The 25,057-nt window shown below is 33.1% G+C and overlaps 1 pseudogene; it reads right to left on the minus strand.

Moving 5' to 3' along the window:
* Positions 1-1,004: 1,004 nt before the first annotated feature.
* LOC109079130 lies at positions 1,005-24,547 on the minus strand (annotated as a pseudogene).
* Between the last annotated feature and the right edge of the window lie 510 nt (positions 24,548-25,057).

The raw sequence follows: 25,057 nt of genomic DNA on the forward strand, positions 1-25,057 counted from the left end.
GGCGGCAGAGCCGATCCTCCCGAGACGCAAAATACTCACTCTGAGTGGCCTCTGCCGAAACACCCGGGGCCCCTGCTCTCCGAATGACTTTAATTTTAGTTTCGTTTTTGAATTGGGCGAGCAGTTATAAAACATACTGATAATTTCTTTTTAACTGCGTCGTGCGCTGTTGCCCGTCTTTCTACGTAAAAATCAGTCAATTCATGTAATGATGAATGTCGTACAGTCTTGCTCGAGACTGAAAAAACGGGTTGAAAGCGTACCAAGCTGCGGAAGAGACACTATTCGAAGTGCTTTTCCGCGAGTGCGATTCAAGACTGAGTGAAACACGGACAAATGCCGTTTTCATTATTTTATTCGTTTAAAACCACTCATCATCCCATAGCATTTTTTTTTTTTCTATCGCATGGGGCTTGTAGAAATCACATTAACAGACCTAAAAAAAAAAAAAAAACACTTTATGGGTAAAACCAGCCTTTTAAAGAGGCAAAAACCTTTAATGAAATAAATAGAAACACTTGCAAAGACAAAAACACTTATGAGACGGCATTTAAATGGAACAAAAAAGCTGCTTAAACTACTTTGTCAAACAATTATGTGCAGAAAACAGACTAAAAGGTAAAAAATTACACATCACCGATGTCGGTGTTCAACATACAAAAATACTATATGGAAATTAAAAACCGTATGTATATTACAATTAAAATTAATGTTAAACAAATATTTTACAATTATATTAAATACTATAAATTTTGTATAACATGCTGTCCGGTAAAACTGTTAACCTAAATCTAAGATCCACTTGTTAGATTTTTACTTCCGACATATAATAATTCCTCGCCTGACGGCACAAAATACCCATAATTCATCATTCACAGCAAAGGGTTATCTTTTCTTAAATAGTTCTTTCAAGCTAACCTCACAGGATGTTACGGTCCACAGATACAAATGCACACTATTTTCTCTTTTAATGTCTTCTGTGATCTCTGAAAGACTACACACACTTTCCACAGAGCCGCATTCGACCGTCTTCCTCGATGTCCTGCGTGAATGAACTGCCGTCGTCTCACACTCGAAACTGTAGCGTCTGCGTCGCACCCTGGTGCCGCCACAGCAGAAGCCCGAATCCGGCCTGCAGCCTCCACGACACTCCACCCAGGACAGCGGCTGCGTGCTGCGACACTGGACCTCGCCGCGCCGCACGCGATGGAAGTCCCGCACCGACTCGCCCTGACACGGAGCCACTGGAAGCAAAGCGTACAGTCAGACAGAGCTGGGTAGATTACTAGAAAATTGTAGTCTGTAACTGATTCCAAATTACAAACAAAAATTGTAGTTAGTAATGTAATCCATTACATTACACATTTTAAGTAATAAAATCAGAGTACTTTTAGATTACTTGTGACCTAACTGGTTTGCCATATTGATTTGAATAGGATAATCTTGTACCATATTGATATAAAAGTGCAAAGATTAAGAATTTTTTTTCTTAAAGGTGTCATATGATGCACTTTTCAAGTTTTCAAGTTTCCTTTCTCTTTGTAGTGTTACAAAGCTCTTGGTGCATGAAGGACAGAAGAACTGTAAAGTTGCAAAGACTAAAATTCAAAACCAAAGAGATATTATTTATAAAAGTTAACACTCGTCCCCACGGCCTCCTAAAACGTTTTGAAGTTTTGAGCCATGTATTATTACTTTGAATTAGGCTTCTACTACTACTATTACTATTGTACCCTACAATAAACATTTACTCAAACTCTCTTTTATGAGATGTATGGGGGAAAAAAAGAAAATAACCACAACATATCGGCATATATCGGCTGCCCTGATCTATAAATATCGGTATCGGTCAGAGAAAACCCCCTATCGGTCGACCTCTATCTCTTAAAAACTGGGGTTCATGAAGAACTGCAGGGGGGTTATAATTTTAATGAAAAGCTACTAATTAATTAAATCATAAAAATGTGAAATTAAAATTAATTTTAAAATAACAATCAAAATAAAACACTTTTACTGAAATAACTTTAAAATAAAAATAAAACACTTTGTGATTATAACCAACGTCAGAGAACTGTGCGTGAATTTGCAAATGTGATACTTAATTAATAATTTATTACCTTAATTTCTCAGGGAGAATTTCAAATAAATACATTAAGTGAAAGAGACAAATAAACGTTTTATGAATCCCTGCACAACATGTAAATAAAAAATACTGTGAATGTGCACTTTAATGTGTTTGAAAGACAAAAGCCCTCCAAAGACACAGTAATACAAGGTTAAACAACCTACTGAGTGATGATTCAAATAAAAATCAATGTTGTGTCATCAGTAGTTGCAATGTTGAGAAAACATGTCATAAAACTGATTTTTGTAAATCCAGTGGTCAAATGCTGTGTGGCCTTTCACTTTTATATACACCTGACTTATGACTGGTCTCTGTGTGAATGTCATCAAAACTGGAAGACTTTCTGAGTGTATTTAAGCGGTAGGCTATATTTAAAAGGTTTCTGAGTGTATTTAAAATGAAAAAAGAGGAATAATTTTGTTGCTATTGTTTGAATAATATGTAATCATGTAATCAACAAAAAAGTAACTGTAGTCAGATTACGAGTATTTAAAATGTAATCTTATTACAAGTACTTAATTTTTGGAATCTGATTACATAATCCAGATTACATGTATTCAGTTACTACCCAGATCTATGTCTTATGATAACGGTTTGTTGTGTAAATGAGCATTGTTTACCTGTGTCGCATAACTGGCCGCTGTAGCCGCTGTCGCAAACGCACTGCGCCTGTCCCGTGGGTGATACCTCGCAGAAGCCATGCTGGCATGAGAGCGCCGCACAGGGGCCGGGGGCCTCGTCCTCTTGAGCACACAGGGGCCCCTGGAAACCGTCCGCACACTCGCAGCGGTACGACTGCAGGTCCACCGGGACACAGGTGCCGTGAACACACCTTACAGCAAGAGAGAGGACAATCAGTTTGGACCAGGGGCCAGATTAACTAAACTGGGCCAATTAGCATGAGAGCACAATGGCAAAAAAATCACCTAAATCTACTAAAAACACAGGCACTAAATGGGTTAAGACACGCTTTTTTTTTGGCTGATAAATAATGGCACAGACAGCAGTAAATTAACGCAAACCTTAATAAAACATGTTGCATGATTCATTTAAATACTCTTTCAGATGCAAAATTCATGGGAACAATTAAACGCCTACAAATGCATATGCAAATAAGGTCAGTTGCAAAAATGACTGTTTCTCAGTGCGTTCTTTAGTAAATCCTGATGGTAGTTTTTTCAATGCCAAAAGACGGTTTGAACTGGCAAAAGCTGTTAGTAAATCTGGCCTTGTGATTATAAACTGCCTTAAATAGGAGTTGGTGGTACAACAGTGATTTGTGTCATATTAATGGAATATTTTACACAAGTTTACTGGATAATACTGTTTTTATATTATGAAATTAAATTACTACTCGAAAGTAGGGGTGACCCCGAATAGTCGAAGATTCGATGCTTCAATAGGATGAGCCTGATTCAGTCTCACACTATAATATATAAATATAAATATAAATATAAAATATAAATATATATATATATATATATATATATATATATATATATATATATATATATATACATATGTTTTCATATTTCATCTCATGTGTAAAATGTATTTTTTTTATCTATGAAATTATATTAGCTACTGTATATTTTTCTATAAAAATAATTAAATTATGATTTAATGATGGTTTTGGGTTTTTTATAAAAAGCATTAAATTGGCTTTACCACATGGTTATTTAATATAATAATTAAAATAAATAATATTACAAATGTTTTAGAATATAGATGAATTGAAATTGTTGTATATTTTACATAAAATATATAAATAATAAATTTTGTTCTATTTTATGTCAAATATTCAGTAGGCATTACCACATGGTTATATAGCATAAAATTATTTTTTACAGATAAATTAAAATGTTTGACATTTTATATAAAATATATAAACAATATGTATATATCATAAAATTGAATCATTTAAATACAAAACATTCAGCTGGCATTTCCACGTGGTATCTACTATAAAAGCATAATATATAAAATAGAAAATATATTATTTATATATTTATCTTATATTGGAGGTTTTGTATTTTTTCTAGGGCTGTCAAAATGATTAATCACGATTAATCACATTCAAAATAAAAGTTTATTGTTTACATAATATATGTATGTGTACAGGGTATATTTATTATGTATATATAAATACACACACATAAATTATATATTTAGAAATATTTACATGTATATACAATTATATATTTATATTCTTATATTGTTATATTATATATAAATATATTTAATATATAAACATAACATATTCTTCTTAAATATATACATGCATGTGTGTGTATTTATATATACATAATAAATATACACAGTATACACACATATATTATGAAAACAAAACTTTTATTTTGGATGTGATTAATCGTGATTAAATCATTTGACAGCCCTATATTTATCTTATATTGGAGGTTTGTATTTTTTCTATTTTTTCATTTTTAATTTTAAAAATTTTTTTTTTATATTTTAATAAAAATATATATTTAAAAATTAAATATTTGATATATATTTATAATGATTTTTTCTCAATATTTGGACTTTTTTTGCCCCCTCAGATTCCAGATTTTTCATGCAGCATGAACACACAGCTACGCACTTGTTTTTCTGGCAGGGGTTGGTGGCGGCTGCCAGCAGGGCCTGATCACAGTGTTTGCCGCCCCATCCCGGCTGACAGCGGCACACGGGCCCGGTGTCGGAGTCCGGCTGACACAGTCCGTTCACGCAGCGCAGCTCCTGACAGGCCTGGCAGCCCGGCACCACTCCCGGCTTCATCTGCGTGCGCGTGAAGTCCTGCAGCTCATTATTGATGTACAGGTTTCGTATGCAGCCCTGAAAACTGGAGCCGTTGAGAGACGGCCACTGGTTCAAAGACAGCGACTGCGTGTTTTCAGGCATTCCTGATGGATGAAACATACATTTAGAGATACACTCAAAAACATTATTTTACAACACTGTTCCATTCATTTAAATAAAAACAACATTTTCATTTAACACCATGAAGTTAGGTTTCCCATTTAAACAATTGCATTGTGTTAAACAGACTTGAAACAGTTGTGTTTTGGCTAAGACATTTGAATAAGACATTTGGGCTGTTACCAAGCAAATAAAATCAGTATCAACAAAATTCATCTTTGCAGCGCAGAGGAAACACAGAAGCTGCATCTGAAGTGGCATTTAGATGTATTTACACACTACTGTTTAGTGCAGAACATGAATGCATTTAACCTGCAATTACAAATGCATAAATGTTTTGAAACATAAATTATTTAAATAATAAAAGATACTCTGAATGTGAAATTAAAACCGCCAGTAGGTGGCAGCAAGTCACTGTTAATAAGTGAGTCATTGCGACTGAACCGAATCATTTAAACGCTTGATTCATTCAGGAGCGATTCATTATTTATTTTTATATAAATTAATGATTTTTTGCAGTCAAATGTGGAAATTTTACCGCCGACGTATAGCGGGGCGTCTCTGGTGAGGGGCTGGACGTGTCCCAAGCTGTCCAGAGTCGTAGGAAGCCCCCCGTCCACAGAGAGGTTGACCATCCGGTCGTAAGTCAGCAGCTCGACGGTGTGAAAGCGTCCGTCGTTCACTGTCTCCGAGCTGCGGAAACAGGCTGTGAATCAGAGCAGGTGTATTAACATGGTAAATGTGGAGTGTGATCTTTAAATGTAAACCTGTAAATGGTGCTTCCCGGCTGATTTCCTGCGTCACAGGTCACTTTGACACGGCCGTGGTGTAACTCTACTGCGATGTGGTCGTCGACGCCGTTGTAGAGAAGAATCCCATTGTCTTCAGCGGTGGAGACCTGAGAGAAAGAGTCCGAACGCAAGAGTGCTGCTCAAATCTTTGCGATTTCTGTGCGTCTTTGACATTATGCTCAACCAAGGCTGCATTTATTTGATTAAAAAAATAAAAATACTGTAAAATTCTGAAATATTACTATTACAACTGTTTCCTATGTGAATATATATAAAAATTTAATTTATTACTGTGATCAAAACTGAATTTTCAGCATCATTAGGCTACTCCAGTCTTCAGGGTCACATGATCAATCTAATATTCTGTAATTTGCTGATTTGCTGCTCAAGAAACATTTCTGATTGTTATCAAAACAGTTGTGCTGCTAAAAAATTTTTGTACTATAACATATATATTTTTTCAGGATTCTTCAATGAAAGTTAAAAAAGATTTAATTGGAAATAGAAATCTTTTGTAACACTATAAATGTCTTTTGTCACTTTTGATCAGTTTAATGCATCCTGGCTGAAAAAAATAGCAATATTCCTATTCTTATGTGAGAAAATGTTTATATAGTTCAGTGAATTTGTTTGAAGCTGTTATGTTTTGCACAAATGGCCAGCAATAATTACATACTGTTTTAATCATAGAAACAACCATATAAATTGGGAGGGTCTGCTCTGCCGGAAATATTGCGAAAAAAAAATTGTGGCCATTTTAGTGTATGCACCCTTTATTTTTTATCAGAAAAATGTGAAAAATGATTTTTTTTCCTCAAATCCTCAGTGGGTTTGGTAGGCTGTCAATAAATGCATTCCAGATACACAGAACACAAGTGCTGACAACATCCACTGAAAAAATAACTCTTAAAACACATTTCTACATGATTTTTTGCATCAATTTAATGCAAAAAATTAGGCGTTTTTTCTCACTTTTTTCCAATATTTTTCATCTTCATATAAATATTTATATTTATATGAAGTAAAGATGAAATATATATTTCTTAACATTTATACAAAATATAAAATGTATTTATATAATATCTCTGTATTAAGAAAACCTAACTTAAAATCGTATTACTTAAAAAGCTATTTATATTGTATTATATTAAATATTTGTTTTTTTACATTAACCACTGTTGTACTAATGTTTATTTTAATGGCTAATAATATCTAATTAACAGTAATAAAATTTGTAATTGTATTTATTTGTTTGTTTGTAATGTCATAGAAGTCTTTAATGCATCCTTGCTTAATTTCTTTCCAGAAAACAAAAAACAAACTTGTGAACAATAGTGTCTAATTATTTTATATAAAATGCATCCATATATATATATATATATATATTTATATTTAATTATTTTATTTTTTTAAACGTTAAATTGTTTTATATATTTTCCTTTTATTTAACAATGTGGTACAACTACATAAAATGGTGGCACAAAAATATATATAATATTTGATTTATTTGTAACATCATAAATACCTTTACTGATATTAAAACTTTTATACTCCTGTTCTGATCAATTTAAGGATCCTTGATGAATGAGAATATTAATTTCTTTAAAAAAAGCAAGAAAAAATAAGAATACATTTGGATTGTAATTTATGTTTAAATATTGGACGTAAAATATTTATAAATAATAAGTGTGTATATATAGTATATAAACTGCATAAATAGTATTTAGAAATAGATGTGTATATAGAGTATATATATACTGTATATATATGTATGTGGGTGTGTATACACACGCACTTACACAAAATACATTTTTAATAAAATTGTTTTGTATTTATATTAAAAAAAATCATTTTATATTAACCTTGTGGTACTAATATAATACCAGTGGTTAATAATTTATTTATTTCCATAATGCATATTACCGCAATGCAGCTATAACAGAGTGTTTCATATATGTCTTGTGTGTTTCACGGTATGCTTTGCATTGCATCCTTGAATCTAACAATAGCAGAAACATAAAAAATATGACAATTACTCGACATATGGCTGTTACATTAAATTACATTTACATTTACCTGTTCCACAGATGTTTCATGTGCCAAGGTCAGAGAAAATGAATCCGAAGCATATGCTTGGACAGAAACTATTTAATTATGGAGCTGTTTTTGCTTTATATTTTGGGCATATGGTGAAGGTCACGGTCTCTCTCGCATTATCATAAATTAAACAGCACTCATAACAACATTAATACATGTTTGTGTGGTTAAATGTGAGTTATAGTTCACATGTATGCTGCCACATGTGGAAAAAAAATTCTAGATAGACTACAGTAAATATCTCTTTTAATATATACAACAAAGTGATAATATAATGATATGTTAGTATATATTTATTTATTTTTATATATTTGCACCTGTAGCGTGATGTTGGTCTGCGGCCGGTTCTTGAGGTCACTGAGCAGCAGGTACGAGTCTCTGTCGATGAAGTTGACGCTGAGCAGTTTTTCGCAGCGCGGCCCGCCGAACCCCGGCAGACACTGGCAGGCTGCAGTACCACCTCTCTCCACACAGGGGGCGCCATTCTCACAGAGCAGCTGCTCACAGCCCGCCGGAGCCCCGAGAGACACTTCACACAGACGACCGCTGACACCAAACAACACGCCATCATAAACTACTGCATAAAACACTGCACAGATCATGCCACAGATGACGAACAAGAGTGTCCGTGAGAAATAGACTGATCTAACCCTAACCCTAACACTAGCTTGCGCTATTCTTTTTCTATTCTGTCTGTTTTTTTATTTATTATATAATTAAAAAAAACTACGTGTACTACGTTAAGCTATCTGAGACTTGCATATTATAGCTCTTTTGTTGATTTGTATTGCTTCCATTATTGTAATTATGTAAATGTTAAAATCGTGTTCTTTGTATTAATGTTGCTTTAATATGGTCTTGAAACACTTTTATGATTGTTAATAAAAGTTTACATTTATATACTCTAAAAATGTTGTGTAGTGTAACCAATACTTAAAAATTTATAACATATTTTAGTTAAACCTTCGATAAAAGTATTCAAATGTAATAATTTCTTAAAAAGTTTTTAAATACATTTTTCAATGTAATTTTATAAATATCATGAATTATTAATTCATCATTATGTTTTGGGGGAGTTACACAACATTAAGTTTTAAAAGCTTAACTTATCTTGCTTGTAATAAAAAGGTCAAATTATTATTATTATTATTATTATTATTATCATCCTCGTTGTTGTTGTGTTTTTCCTTTACCACATGACTGTGATTTAGTGGACGGTTTTATATTAATAATAATAGTTTTTAAATATTTATAGTAACATTAATTAATAATTTATTTAATTAATAGATTTAATTAATTAAATCTATCTATCTATCTATCTATCCATCCATCCATCCATCCATCTATAATAATCTATAATTATCTATAATAATAATGTAATGTAATTATGTAAATAAGATTAATATAATAATATAATTAATAATAGAAAATTATATGATATTTTAACAAAATAGAAATCATATTAAAAGATTATAACAAACTACTTAAGCACCGCAAAAATATAAAAATTTAAATTTAATTCAGAAATGAAAAACATTGTCATCATTAAAGAGGCGTATTAAAGTCATTGTGTGTATTAACTGGATTTTGATGTATTTTTGAATTAATATAATAAATGAAGTGTCATATCATTGACAGATATTAATAGGCAGGAGTACTTTATATTTTTTTCCAGAGAAAAAGAAACATGGAGTAACATGAAAATCTAGAAATATTGAGAACATTTTTAACATTATTTTATAATGATTTTTTTTCTTTACAAATTCTATTAAATGAGCATGTGGTGATGCCTACTGAACATTTGAAATATGAGAAAATATATTTTGTTCACTGTATCCATCTTATGTAAAATATAAAACATTTTTGTTATCTATAAAATTTTTAAAAACATTTTAATGTTACTTTATATTAAATATTTTAAATTATATATGGAATATCACATAAGTATACTTCAAGCTTAATATATTTTATATTAGTCTTTCGTATGAAATAAGCATGACGTTGAACTGAAATGAGTTTGAGTGGAATGTAATGTGGTTTTGACTCACCTGTAGCCCTGAGGACAGATGCAGGTGTATCCCGCCACATGATCCACACAGCGCGCTCCGTTCTGACAGTAATGACCCTCACATTCATTATAATCCACACTGCAGTCGTCGCCCACGAAACCCGGCGGACAGATGCACCTGAACACAAACACACAAGGTCAGAATCTCATTTACTTCATTATTTCAGTCACCTTAAATGCTGCTTTTCAGCTGAAAGGCCTATTTACACACGACAGCAAATATTTGCCATAAACAGGACGGTGAACAGAAACGACATTCCTACGCAGCGACTCAGATGAGGAGCAAAATTCATCAGGTCAAAGAACACCTTTTTTCTTTATCACAAACACTTTCGAAGTTGATAAAATTCTATTATATTACTCTCCTAAATACCTGATATTCAACGGTTTTAAATACATCTTTTTTTGTTGTTTTTTTACAAATTATCATTAAGTTTTGGTCGTACCACCTGACATTTTACAGCCATTTTACTAACATTGCTTGTCATAAAAAGGTCAAATTATTGTTACTATTATTATTTTTTTATTATTATTTATTATCTATTTTGTTTTTGTTTGTTTTTTTTGTTCTCCAGCATATTGGTTATCACATGACTTTAATTTACTGTACTGTACTGTTTTTAATGCTAATAGTAATAGTTTTTATATTTATAATAATATTATTTAATATGTATAATATTTTATGATGACTAATATGAAAGAAAAATACTTTATATAAAATATTATATAACAACTTTATTTTTATTTTTCATATAAATAATATATACTTCTTTTATATTTCACTTATATTTTATATAAAATATTTAAACATACACTACCATTCAAATGTACACAAAGAAATTCTTTCATATAAATATGAATATTACTGGTATATAAATATGCAACATTTTTATTGTTTTATATGTATAAAATTTTATGATGGTTAATATGAAAGAAAAAATATTTTATATAAAATATTATACATCAACTTTATTTTTAAGTAACATTTTTATTTCACATAAATCATATACGAATAAAATACCTTTTATATTTTATTAATATTTTATACGTACACTATACCGTTCAAATGTTTGGTGTCAGCAAGATTTCTTTTTCTAATAATATATAAAAATGAATATTTTTTCTCAGCAAAAATGCAACAGATTTTTTTTTCAGTCTTTTGTAATATTATAAAATTCTGTTTTATAGAATTTTCTATTCGTCAAAGAATCCCGAGGGGGGGGGGGGGGATGCATTAAAAGCATTAAAAACTTTTTTGAACAGCGAATCAACAAATTCGAATGATTTCTGAAGAATCACGTGACACTAAACACAGTTTAAACTATATTTGAACAGAAAACAGTAATTTCACAGTAGTACTGTATTTCAGATCAAATAAATGCAGATTTTGAGAAACACTAAAACATCTCACAGACCCAAAACCTTTGAATGGCAGTGCATGATATACTGTTAATTAATGTATTACTTAGATAGAAATATTATTACATGACGTCATTTATAATAACAAGCATCTTATGATTAGTGTCTTGCGCTCACTTGGGTCCCGTGACGGTGGGTATGCAGGTGGACCCGCGCTGACAGGGATTCTGACCCGGGTAACACAGATCCTCCTCGTACTCCTCACACTTCTGGCCTGTAACACACATCAAGCCTTGCTTCACCAATCAGAGCACAGCATGAACCAGCCGCGCCACTCTAACACTGACCTGAGAAGGGCTGCGGACACACGCAGCTGTAGTTCCCCACTCCGTCCACACAGATGGTGCCATTCTCACAGCTGTTCTCCACACAATCATCCACATCCACCTCACAGAACTGCCCCGCGAACCCCACAGGACACCAGCAGCTGGAGACACACACAGAGTCAGACACTGCTGTCGTGTCTCGTCTCAGACTTCAGTGAGGTGTGTGTGTTCGCACCTGAAGCCTCGGCTAGCCTCGTCGCTGTAGCAGCTTCCTCCGTTCACACATGGATCGCCTTCACAAGCGCTGACAGAAAGCTCACAGTTTCTCCCCTAGAAACACCAGCAGAGAGGCTTTAAACCAAAGCATGGAGTTTACTGCCAGAAGCTGTGGCATCCATCCCTGCAGACAATCACTCTCAAACAGTGTCTGCTGTGTGTTTACAGGGAGTGGCTTTGTATGGGGCGAGGGTTCATTTTTGGTGCTTATGTTTTATAGAAATGTGTTATTTGAGATGTTTCATTGATTCAAGGAGTCTAAGAACGAAGCTGGACTGCTTTTCTGGATATGCTCATTTTCCAGAGGGTCGGATTTATTTGCTTTATGTGGCTGAAAATTATAATGATTATAATAATAATAAAAACTGATGACATACACTACCAGTCAAAAGTTTTTGAACAGTAAGAGTTTTCATGTTTTTGATTTAAGAGGTGTGTTTTGTTCTTCATGAATGCTGATGATTTTTTTTTGGATATAGAGAAATTATTGTAGTTATTTTATTAATTACTTTTTTTAAGGGGGACGCTTTAAATTGATCAAAAGTGATGATAAAGACATTTATAATGTTACAAAAGATTTCAATTTCAGATAAATGCTGTTCTTCTGAACTTTCTATTCATCAGAGAAACCTGACAAAATTCTACTTAGCTGTTTTCAACATAATAATAATAATAATAATAAATGTTTCTTGAGCAGTAAATCAGCATATTAGAATAAGAAATGTTTATAGTGTGATAATGAAGAATGTAGTTATGATGTTTAAATTCAGCTTTGATCACAGAAATAAATGACATTTTAAAATATATTCCAATAGAAAAAGAGTTATTTTAAATTGAAAAAAAAAAAATCATAATGTTACAGTTTTTGCTTTATTTTGGATCAAATAAATGCAGGCTTGGTGAGCTGAAGACATTTCGTAAAAAAAAATAAAAATAAAAATCTTACTGTTCAAAAACGAATTGTAATAAAACTAAAAAAATAAAATTAAATAAAAATAAATTAATTAATAAATAACAGATGAAGTGTTGTCTTTATTTTACTCAAGTTAAAGTACTAAAATGACTACAATGGAAACAAAGATAAAAGTTGAACAGAAACAAAATAAAAAAAATGAATAAAAATTACTAAAGCACATAAAAAAATCACTAAAACTTAAGCTAGAAAAAATTTGAACTAAAAATATTAATAAATAACAAAATAAATAACACTAAAATAACTCAATTTGATTTTTTTTTATTTCTGTATTTTTTTGTAGATTTTTCTGAGTAGTTTTATTTTGTATTAACATGAAATACAGTTCACAATTTATTTTACTTCTAGAATGTGATGCACTACTGTATGCACCAAATGTATATATAAAAAAAGAAATTAGAACTATTAATATTAATTGTATTGTTTGTTGTTGTTAATTTTCTTTATTTTTTTGGTGGAAATTTTTTGTGGTGATGATGATTTTTTGATGGGTGGTCCAAGATGTAGATTAGTTTGTTTCTTCACTGGCACCCATTCACTCATTCATCCTTCGATGGCACCCATTCACAATAAGAATGAGAGTGCAAACAGCTGCTAGAAACAACACAATATTTGTTCAGAGCTGATTTGGCTTGTAAACGGTGCTTGATCTGTGCAGATTTCTCTCCTGATTCAGACCAGACCACTTTTTCACTGGAGAAACCAATATTATGGATTATTGACTCGTGTTTTAGCTGGAAGCAATGGTTTAAAGTAAAAAATAAATAAATAAAAAAGTCTTAATGCTGGATTTGTTTCAGCTTTTGTCTTCACAAGATGTTAACTGATGGACTGCAGTGGTGTGGATTACTTGTGGATTATTGTGATGTTTTTATCAGCTGTTTGGACTCTCATTCTGACGGCACCCATTCACATCCATTGGTGAACAAGTGATGCAATGCTACATTTCTCTAAATCTGATGAAGAAACAAACTCCTCTACATCTTGGATGGACTGAGGGTGAGGACATTTTCAGCTAATTTTCATTTTTTCCATGAACTGTTTCTCTAAGTGAGCTGCAGTTAAATCCTCAGGTATGGAAGCAGTGACATGTTCGTGCTCAGGACCTTGTATCCCTGTGGGCAGCTGCACTTGTACTGGTGTAGTGGGTCGCTGTGGCACCGGCCGTGATTCTGGCAGGGGCTTGACGAACACGCGCTGCATTTCTCCGACACGGACGGATCCACAGGACCTGAGGGAGAGCAGACGCTGCAGCTGAATCCTCACAGAGGTGGTGTTTTCTCTCTGAGACGGTGGTCTCGGTCACGCACCTGTGCACTGGAAGCTGTTTCCCGGCGTGGTGAGCAGCAGCTTGCCCTCCATGCCCTGCGGCCCGGCGCAGCGGGCGATCCCGGGCTCCTTGTAGCCGCTCTTCACCCAGTCAGAGAGCCAGCGCAGGCGGCAGTCACAGTACAGCGGGTTCGCTCCGATCGCCCTGAGAAACACACACACACACACACACTGAGAAAACCAGAAGCAGCGAGGAGGAAGGAACACCGTCAGTGTAACTTCATGCATTCATTTATTTTTTGTTTTGAATTATAATTATATTTATTGATGTTAATGTTTTTTTTATGTCCAATTTATTTATACTTTTTTATTACTTATTCACTGTAATCCATTTTAATCCTTTTTTCTTTTTCATTTATTTTTTATTTTTTTTTTTTTTTTTTTTTTTTTTTCTTTTTTAAAAAATGTTTATATAAAGCCATTTTACAACAAAGCTAATTTTGGATTATTTTTAATACCACTACCGCTAATAATAATAATTTACAATCTGCAGTACTTTTTTTTTGTTTTGTTTTTTTCTTTTCAAAAAATGTTTTTACTATCAGGTGAAACTTTAAACAACATCAAAAGCAAATATAATACTTATTGCAATACTCATATAATAATAGATAATGATCATAATAATATGAATGTACATAATATTAGAAAATTATATTTTCGAGTATATATGACGTCAACATTATTATTATTACTAACAATAATATTATGATGATAATATTATTATAATCATAATGCAATTATTTTCATGTATTGTCATCACAATTACATATTCCCATTACTGTAATACATCAATATGTTTTATGTTTAACTTGAGAATAAAAAAAAGACATTTAGCACGTAAATCTTATTTATAGAGCACATTTAAATTCAGCTTACACTGAGCAAAGTGCTGTACAAAACAATCATAAAATGCAGTAAAGTATAAAATAAAATACAATAAAATGCAAATTAAAATCCAAGATAACAATACTAATCCATAAATTAAAAATCAGGAAAGGTCATAGAATAAAAATGCGCTTTAAGTTTAGACTTAAAAACCAAACTAGACAGAGCACTCTTAATGTCAGGTGGCAACTGATTCCATAACCGTGGAGCAGCTACCGCAAAGGCTCTGTCCCCTTTAAACTTAAGTCAAGACCGTGGGACATGTAAAAGAGCTTTATTAGCAGATCTGAGAGACTTGAATTAAATGAGATAAGATCAGAAATGTATGATGGAGCTTGTCCATTAAGTGCTTTAAAAACAATAAACAAAATTTTAAATTGAATTCTAAAGGAGACAGGAAGCCAGTGGAGCGGCGCTAAAATTGGAGTGACTTATGACGCACGTTTCGTTTTTTTGCACCAGTTAACAATCTGGCCGCTGCATTCTGGACCATCTGCAAACGAGCCAGTGAAGATTGGGGAAGACCTAAGTATAAGGAATTACAGTAGTCCAATCGTGATGTGATAAATGCATGAATAACTTTTCCAAGTCTTTAAAGGAAAGTGTTGATTTATGTCTAGAAATGATTCTCAATTGATAATAGCTGTTTTAACAACTTAGCTAATTTCCTTTTTTTAAGGCAAAGCTCAGAGTCAAAAATAACACCTACATTTTTTTGCATGTGACTTAACATATGGAGTGAGACTGTCTAAGTTACTGACTATAGAGTTTCTGGTTTTAGAGTTTCCAAAAATAATCACCTTGGTTTTTTTCATTATTTAGCTGGAGGAAATTATTTGCCATCCAGATTTTAATGTCCTTCAGACAGTCCATAAGGGGCTGCAGGGAATGTCTAGATTTTAATGGAATGTATAACCGAGAATCATCAGCGTAGAAATGAAAAGAGATTTTATATTTGTTAATTATATTACCAGGTGGAAGCAGCCGGACGACAGATTAAAAAGTAATGGCCCCAGAATGGACCCTTGAGGAACCCCACAAGGGAGAGAAACTGATGATGAGGAAAACTGGCCAATAGCCACTGAAATTGTCCTGGATTTAAGATATGACTTAAACCACACTAATGCTGTATCCTTGATACCTACCCAATGTTCAAGGCGTGACAAAAGGATGTTGTGATCACCTGTGTCAAAAGCAGCACTTAAATCCAATAAAATCAAAACTGCGTTTTCACCACAGTCAACAGCAAGTAGCAAATCATTCAGCACTTTTAGCAAAACCGTTTCAGTGCTATGATAGGATGCAAAACCTGACTGAAATGGTTCAAATACCAGAGTCGAATTTAAAAATGGAAGTAACTGTGATTGGACTTTTTCCATAACTTCCATTCCATAAGGCAATTTTGAGATGATAATTATTCAAACATTTTACATCAAAAAATTTATCATTTATACTTAAAAAATTGTTATTGAAATAAAGCTAAAATAAAATATAAATATTAGATAAAAAACCTAATAAAAAATATTACAAAACCATAAAAGTTAGAAGTGTTGCCTTTGGGAAATTAAACTGAAATAACTAACTGAAATAAATGACTATTTATATATTTATTTATTTATTTAGTGCTGTGAAAATTAGCACGTTAACACAGACAGTTAATTTTTCCAGTTTAACGGCATTAATAATATTTAATGCAGTTAAATATTCGCCTTCAGTCATTAAAAAGACGGCATTAAACAAATATTAAAATACACTGTCTTGATGTTGTTTGAAGATTGAAAACTTTAATGTTAGGAGGGATCAATCATGATTAATATTGTGAAGAAATTAATTAGTTAGTCTGTTTTTTATATATATATATTTTAGACTAACCAAATTAAGTAATAATATACACAAATATCATTGTTACTGCTGTTTCTGAATAAATAAGGCATGATGTCTGCTGCTAATATTATAGTAATATTGTATTTGTATATGTATATATATTATATGTATGTATATATATATATATATATATTATATATATATAGATAGATATATATATATATATATCATCTATATACACACACACACACAATATTACTATAATATTAGCACAGTATATTATTAATAAGATAATATAAAATATTTCCAAAAGGCAATTTTCATTTGATTCTCATAACTGTAATACAGTAGCCTACCAAAAATCATTGTATTGCAGTGAAAATAATTTCATATTACCAAAATCATTATAAAAATATCTTAATAATAATAATAATTCCTTACATTTATATAGCGCTTTTCTGGGCACTCAAAGCACTTTACATAGAAGGGGGTAATCTCCTCAACCAGCACTCTTCTATCTTAAGAGATAAAAGTGATAAAAACTCCCCCACTTTTAACTGTTTTTGTGAGAAAAAAAAAGTTTTTTGCTTTACAGTAAAACAAATGTAGTGAAACGTATTTAGTTCTCTAGAAAATGATGCCACAATCCAAAAAATGTGCAGCATTTATCTAGATCAAACTATGATTTGTATTTTTTCTCTTGATTATGGGATGTAACATGCCCTGGACATGTGTGTTATCATATACTGCGGGTGAGACAGACTGAAGCGTGATGCTGTGTGTGCAGGTGTGAATGTGAGACAGGTGAGACTCACAGGTGTGAGAGAGACGCTGCGTCTCTGAAGACTCCCTGGTGTAGTTCAGAAATATTGTTGCCATGGAGAGATCTGCAATAAATGGACAAGAACGAGGAAGAAATGTGTGGGCTGAGAGCAGCTCAAACCATTGCATCTGTGTGTTTGTCACAATCACAACTACACTACTTCCTGTGAGACAGTAAGAGTGTTTCAGAGGAGCAGATCCAGTACAAACTCACAGCAGACGGAGAGAGGACAGGCCTCCAAACACCAGAGGAGGAATACAGCGCAGCGCGTTATAACTCAAGATCCTGCAAAACACCACAACACTCCATAAACACACACTCACAGCCAGCAGACGTCCATGGAAGAGAGTGTGTGTGTGTGTGTGTGTGTGTGTGTGTGTGTGTGTGTGTGTGTGTGTGTGAGTAGGTGGGTGTATGTGTTGTGGTGTGTGATTGAGTGAGTGTGTGTGTGGGTGTGTGTGTTTGTGTGGGTGTGAGTGTGTGTGTGTGTGAGTGGTGAGATACTCATTACAATATTACAGTGTGGTGAGTTTTGAGTCATGTGGCAAAGACGAGTTTTGGACAGGGAACTGATTTTATTGTTGCTCAAGTCACTGAAATAAAGCACAATAAAACATCTTTGATTTTATTGTTGCTCAAGTCATACGTTATAATAATAATATAATGCCGTTTTTTTCTGCGCCACAGTCCTTCCCCCCCCACATTTTGCTCTAGCTTTATATTTCTTTAAATTATTATTATTAGTACTTAATTATAAAAAAAATATATATATCTTTTAAAAATAATATAATATAATACTTTTATTATTAATACTGTTTATATCATATAAGATTGCAATATTGTATAATTATACATATAATTATTATTATTATTTATATATATGATATTGTAATTTTCTATTATGTATTTTTCTATTGTAAATAATTTTCTATTATTAAATATAAAATAACATTAATAATAATAATAATGTTATTATTTTTATGATGATAATAATGCTATTATTGTTAATATTATTATTTAATTCATGTCTTTTTTTTGTACTCCAAGTGAAGCATTATACAAAAATAAATATTATATAATTAAATTATCAATTAGATTATATAATTATATTATTCATTATGTATAACAACAACAGCAACAATAACAGATTTTATTATTATTATGTAGAATTATATTATATGCAATTATACATAAAATATTAAAATATACAATATACAACATTAGAATTTTTCCTTTTATTAAATATATGTAACAGCAACAATAATACTCGATTTTTAATATTATCATGTATTAACAACAATAATTATATATATATATATATATATATATATATATATATATATATATAAATTAGTAAATATAGTAAAATTATAATATTATGTGACATAACAATAATTATTACAACCATTTTATTACACACAGTACATTTCTTCTAAGCAATTATTGTTAATATTAGTATTCATTTTTATAATTTTCATTTTTTGTACTATCATCAAGTGAAACATTATACAAAAACAATAATAACAGATTATTATTGTTATTATTATTATTATTATTGTTGTTGTTGTTGTTATGGTGTTAGTTAAATTATTATTATGTGCTATGCTATTTCCTGCAATGCAATTATTTATATTGATTTGCGGGTCAGGGGTGTATTTCCCAAAAGCAACTACAGTCACAGTTGCTTTCAGTGGAATTAATAACCACAGTTAGCTGAGCTTGGGGAAACGCTCCCCTGGTCAGTTGGCATTTAAACATTAAAGCAATAACAATGAAAGTGAATGTAATGTAATGTTAGAGCTGACACTCACACCAGCTGCAGCTGTTTGAATGCTGAGAGCTCTTTAGGCACCGCAACAAACAGATTTCCATCCAGGTATCTATGGAGACAGAGCCAGAGCGAGGTTCATCAGACACCCAAATACAGCCAGACAGGAACCCCCCTGCATTAGCATAAAGCCCGGTCCCCGCCTGAGCCGCGCGTGACTCACAGTTCATGTGACATTGCGTGGGACACCGCGGGGTAAAGCCAACAGGGTGCTTGTTGCTTGCAGGCGCACCACTGTATCCAGACACGTGCACTGCTCCGGGACACACCGGCTAGGCACCACATCTCTCCACGTCGTCTTCAACCAGCCCTGACATACAGTCACAGAAACCATCACATTTGATCAATAATTAGCCTATATACAATTCAATTACTATTTACAGATAGCAGATTTAAAATAAAAAAGATAATTGCAACCTTTTTATTTCACAATTCTGACCATTTTTTTTTCACAATTCTGAGATCTACAAGATGTAAACACAATTATAATAATTAAATTAAAATAAAATATTTTAAATTGTCATAACATTTAAAAGAAATCACAATTGCAAGAAAAAAAAGTCAGAATTATGAGATAAAATGTTGCAATTACCTTTTTTATTTTCTATTCAGTGGCAGAAATGAACTGCAGACTTTTTAAAAAGCAACCTCAAAATTCAGGAGGGAAAACGTCAATCGTCATATCGTGAAAGAAACTTCAAAATTGGAAGAAATAAAGTTTTGAATTCTGTGTATAGACTAAAAGACAATCCTGACTTTGAAGTGAGATAAAAACTCTTTCCTTTTAATTCTGTGGCAGACAGAGAAAACAAAAACGGGAATTGCGCAATTGTAAACACAAACATAATTAAAAAACAAGTCATGATTGTGACACAAACTCAAACTTGTAAGAAAACTCTGAACTGCGAAAAAAAAAAAAAAGACAATTAACTTTTTTATTTTATCATCCCATGACGGAAACGGGAAAAAACTAGGTGAGATTATGGATTACATACTTATATAAATTATTTAATATAGTTTAACTACATAACTGAATGTAAATCTTGGAAAAATATCAATAAAAATGTGCTGAAAACTACAAACTAATCCATAATGTTTTACAATGTAAACCATAGTTTTCAGTAAAACTGGTTTATTTATGCAGTTACATCATACAGTAGCTGTAAAATAAATAAAATAAATAAAAAAATCTAATTAAATAAATCTAAATATTACTTGTAAATATAATAAAACATAAAAAATATTATTAGTGAATATTGAAATTAGGATAATTCTTTTCTGTTCTAGAGCAGAGAAGAAAAATGTTGCAAATCAGAAAATCCTTACTGTTGAGCCCATGCTTAATATATCTATATATATATATATATATATATCTATATATCATATATCTATATTAATATATATATATATATATATGAATATATATACACACACACATACACACACACACACACACACACACACACACACATTATATATATATAAACTCAAGTATTCATAGAGAAATTAATATACCATTCATTTTATTTCATTTTATTATGTTCATTATCAGTATTAAACACATTAAATCAAACTTGAGCAGCTAGAGGCATCTGCGTTCATACATGTGAGTCCAAGTATGTTTATGGGCCTTCTAAATGATGAAGATTAGGACCAGTGAAACGATCAGCTCAAACCTGAAAACCATGGAAAGCCTCCATTTACCCTTGTCACAGAGGAAGTCCGGCTTTGCCACGTCCTGCAGAGTGGGATCTCTCTGAGGAAGGCTGGGTTCTGACAGCGAGGGTTTCCGTCACGATCTGCCGAGATCGCAGCCCTCGCCCAACCAGGATTAGACGACCAATCACAGTTTTCTTTTTTTTTTTAAAAGGGTTGCCAGCAGGTTTCTGAACAAGACCGGGAGACTAAAGAGAGTTGACATTAACAGAAGCATATATTCAGATCAATCGGACACATTCATTAAAAGGCAGCGAGAACTAGAAGTGTTTTACAGAGTGGAGAGGTTTGGCAGCGTGTCGAAGGCTCCAGGCATGATGGTGGTTAAGCTGGTTGTCGTAGAGCGAGAGCAGACGTACGTTCTGCAGGCCTCCTGAGAAGCTACCGTTGTGGATGCAGCGGATGCGATTATTCCTGACATCCTAACAAAGCCGAAAAAAACAGGGGTTTCAGGCTTCAGGGTGACTGTGAGGAACAATGAAAATTGCTGAGCTTGCTTTGATTGCTCTTGAGTAATGATGCATTTGCACAAATCTTGCGCTGATACATTTTAAAGATAATCGCATACATTTAAATAAATGGACAGCTTCGCTACAGATTATACTAACATCCTGGATTGCTACTGTGAGAGATCATTTAATACCAGTGCTCAACAAAAAGATGGATCATTTCTTTAAACTTCAGTATATTTGCTTTACTCAATATTATTAACTCGCGTTATCATTTTAGGTCTACGTCCCAAACACCATTCAAGCTGGCGGTGTTATAAAGCCTCTATTAAGAAACCACCACTAGATCCTAGTGAACTGGCAAATTACAGACCATTTCAATCTTCCATTTTATGTCCTAAACTTTGAGAAAAAGTTGTGTCTGCTTAATCGTGCTCCTTCCCTGCTAAAAAAAAAATAATCTCTATGAAGGTTTCAGGCCCCACCACTAGCACAGAACCTGCACTGTTAAAATTACAAATGACTTGCTTCTTGCGTCAGACCAAGGCTGGCATCTCATTGCTAGTTTTACTTGATCTTAGTGCTGTTGTTCCACACCATAGATCCTGACATACAGTACTCATAGATCGAATGCCAAAACTATACGGTATTCAAGAGCAGGCTTTAAGATGGTTAAGATCACTACCTGTCGCAATCGTTATCACTTGTCCTATCGTCGCTCGCGGTGAATCAATCTACATGTATTCACCAGGATGGAGTGCCACAAGGATCTGGTTCCTAGGTTCCCTCTGCTATTACATGTTGCCCCCTTGGTAATAGCTATTATAAAATTCAGGATTAGTTTTCCATTGTTAAGCTGATGAGACTCAACTAGGTATCTCAACGAGACCAGATGAAACTTCTAATATTAGCTAAGCGCTAACAGAGCTGTGGTAAAATGTATAAGATTGGATGACAAACCCTTACAAAGATCTGAGATGACGCGAACCGCTGAGAAGAGCTGACTAGCCAACACCCCCAGAGGACCTTCCATGATGCCAACCCCGAAACACCCGACAAACCTACTAAATTTTGCTCATTAAGTTTAATCGCAACATATTAACCATGGCAGTTAATAGGGGTTCACTGTCTGTTCTGAATGAGCGTCATTAAACTAAGCTTTCTATGATTGTTACTGTACATTTCATGCCACACTGATACGATTCTAACTAATATAATGTAGAATACTTTACCAATAGAAACTTAAATTTTACCTTCGTCACGTGCGTTGCAAAGAGTTGATATCCAGGAAAAGTGCTTATACATATAACATGAATTAGAATATAATCAATCATGTCAACTCAACCAATCTATTAAACACCAACCATCCAAGCCTTGTATTCAGTCATCCTATAAGTCAACTCTACTAGACCTATCAGTTAACCAACTTATCAATCAGTCAAACCAACAATCTATCAACAACCAATTGGTCAGACCAGCCACCAACCAATTCACCTCAACCACCACTCGTTTAATCAAACCAAACCAACTCAATCAGATCATTCTATCAGTCAATCATCTTTCACACTACCAATCACTCAGCTTTAACCAACCCAATCTATTAATCAACCAACAAACCAATAAATCAGTTAATCCTATCAGTCAATCAGTCATACTACTATTACCCCTACGTTATCGTTTCCAGCCGTAAAAAGAGCTTGCGCTGTTTTTTAATTATGTAAACCAGTTATATTAACTAGTTATACTACACAGCATGGCTTTCTCAGACAATGGCGGTGGCAGAAATGATGAGTGAAAAAGTACACTTGCCAGCATAGCCGGAATCCGTCCATGCCCCGGAACATTCCTCCACGTACAGACACCAGGTGGTTGGCCAGTGCGGTGAATGTTCAACCACAGCACTATGCTCCCATCAAAAGCCGTCCATCCTCAAATCTCAGTGATTTTATTGTTGCTAAGTGTTTCTTGTGAGAGAACACACACCAAAAACTGATTTATGTTTCCAGTGTCATGTTCAACAGTAACTAATTACAGTGGAGTTTTGACATTGTTGCATTATTGTTATAGTGGAATATAAATATCAATCTCACACTTTATCTTGAGATGTGTGAGGGACCGAAAGAGTCCCTGTTGCCCTGCAATCCAGGATGGACAAGTCATTGTTATTGAGCCGTCTGAAATAAAAGACAATAAATATTACATAGACAGTTATATGCATGTTGTGCTAAGCTAACAATGTGCCACTAAAAATACGATAAGCAGCATCAACAAAAACTATGTTTTTTTTTTTATAAATCCTAAAAGAATTAATGTCAACATTTTGGTTGCTTCATCTTCTGCCAATCACTTGGATGGATTCTTGCACTGAATCTTGTCGCAAAGCATTCTTGGGATTGCCTTTTTCACATAGAGGAAATAGCCGAAAGTAGTTATCACTCTAAGAAGGCAGAACAATTAAAGCAGTCTGACTTTAAGAAACATTCTTTCATATTGCGTGCACAGACATGAATACCTTAAAATTAGGTCCCTACACAGCAGCTCACTAGATGTGGAACAAGCCATATTGTATTTGTTTCGTTTTAATTATGTATTCTCTTACGTTTTCAGTTGGTATGTCGAAGCGGAAAGGTGCTCTGGGAACTTGGTCATGCCGTAAATTTTGAACCAACATCCACCACAGTATAGCTTCACAGCGGCTTCTTTTTTGGTGGCCCATACAGGCCTTGCTGTTAAGTCCCTTCAATTTCAAACGTGTGTCCCTGCAACTTAGATAAGAATAAAGATCTTTCAGAGAATCACTGTTATTAAAAGAGAGCAGGCCATTATTCAGTTTGCATCACATATAATATTTTGTAGTCCCATATACAAAACCATGTTCAATGAGATACTTTAGATATAACAAACTTACACTGGGATGTGGTTACGGTTTCCATGGCTTCTGATGCCAACTGCGTGCAAGAAAACAGAAAACACAGCTGCTATGGAAGTGGTAGATATACATGAAGCCCGCAAAGATCTAAATTTTAGACTTAAACTGAACCAAATAAAGGACTGAAACCAAAGATTGTGCTTGAATATACTGGCATTTATTACAACTGTTTCCTTGTGAATCTTCTCTTGTCAGGTCGATGTTTAGTCACGCTTTAATATGAGGTAGTAATTAGTAACGGTATGTGGCAGCATATACCTGATAATAAGTTATGTAAATGTCGATTCATTCAACATACTGGTGGGGATTTCTTTTAGGTCAAAAACAGTAAATCAGAAAC

This window comes from Cyprinus carpio, unplaced genomic scaffold, assembly GCF_018340385.1.
Source record: "Cyprinus carpio isolate SPL01 unplaced genomic scaffold, ASM1834038v1 S000001219, whole genome shotgun sequence".
Classification (NCBI taxonomy): domain Eukaryota; kingdom Metazoa; phylum Chordata; class Actinopteri; order Cypriniformes; family Cyprinidae; genus Cyprinus; species Cyprinus carpio.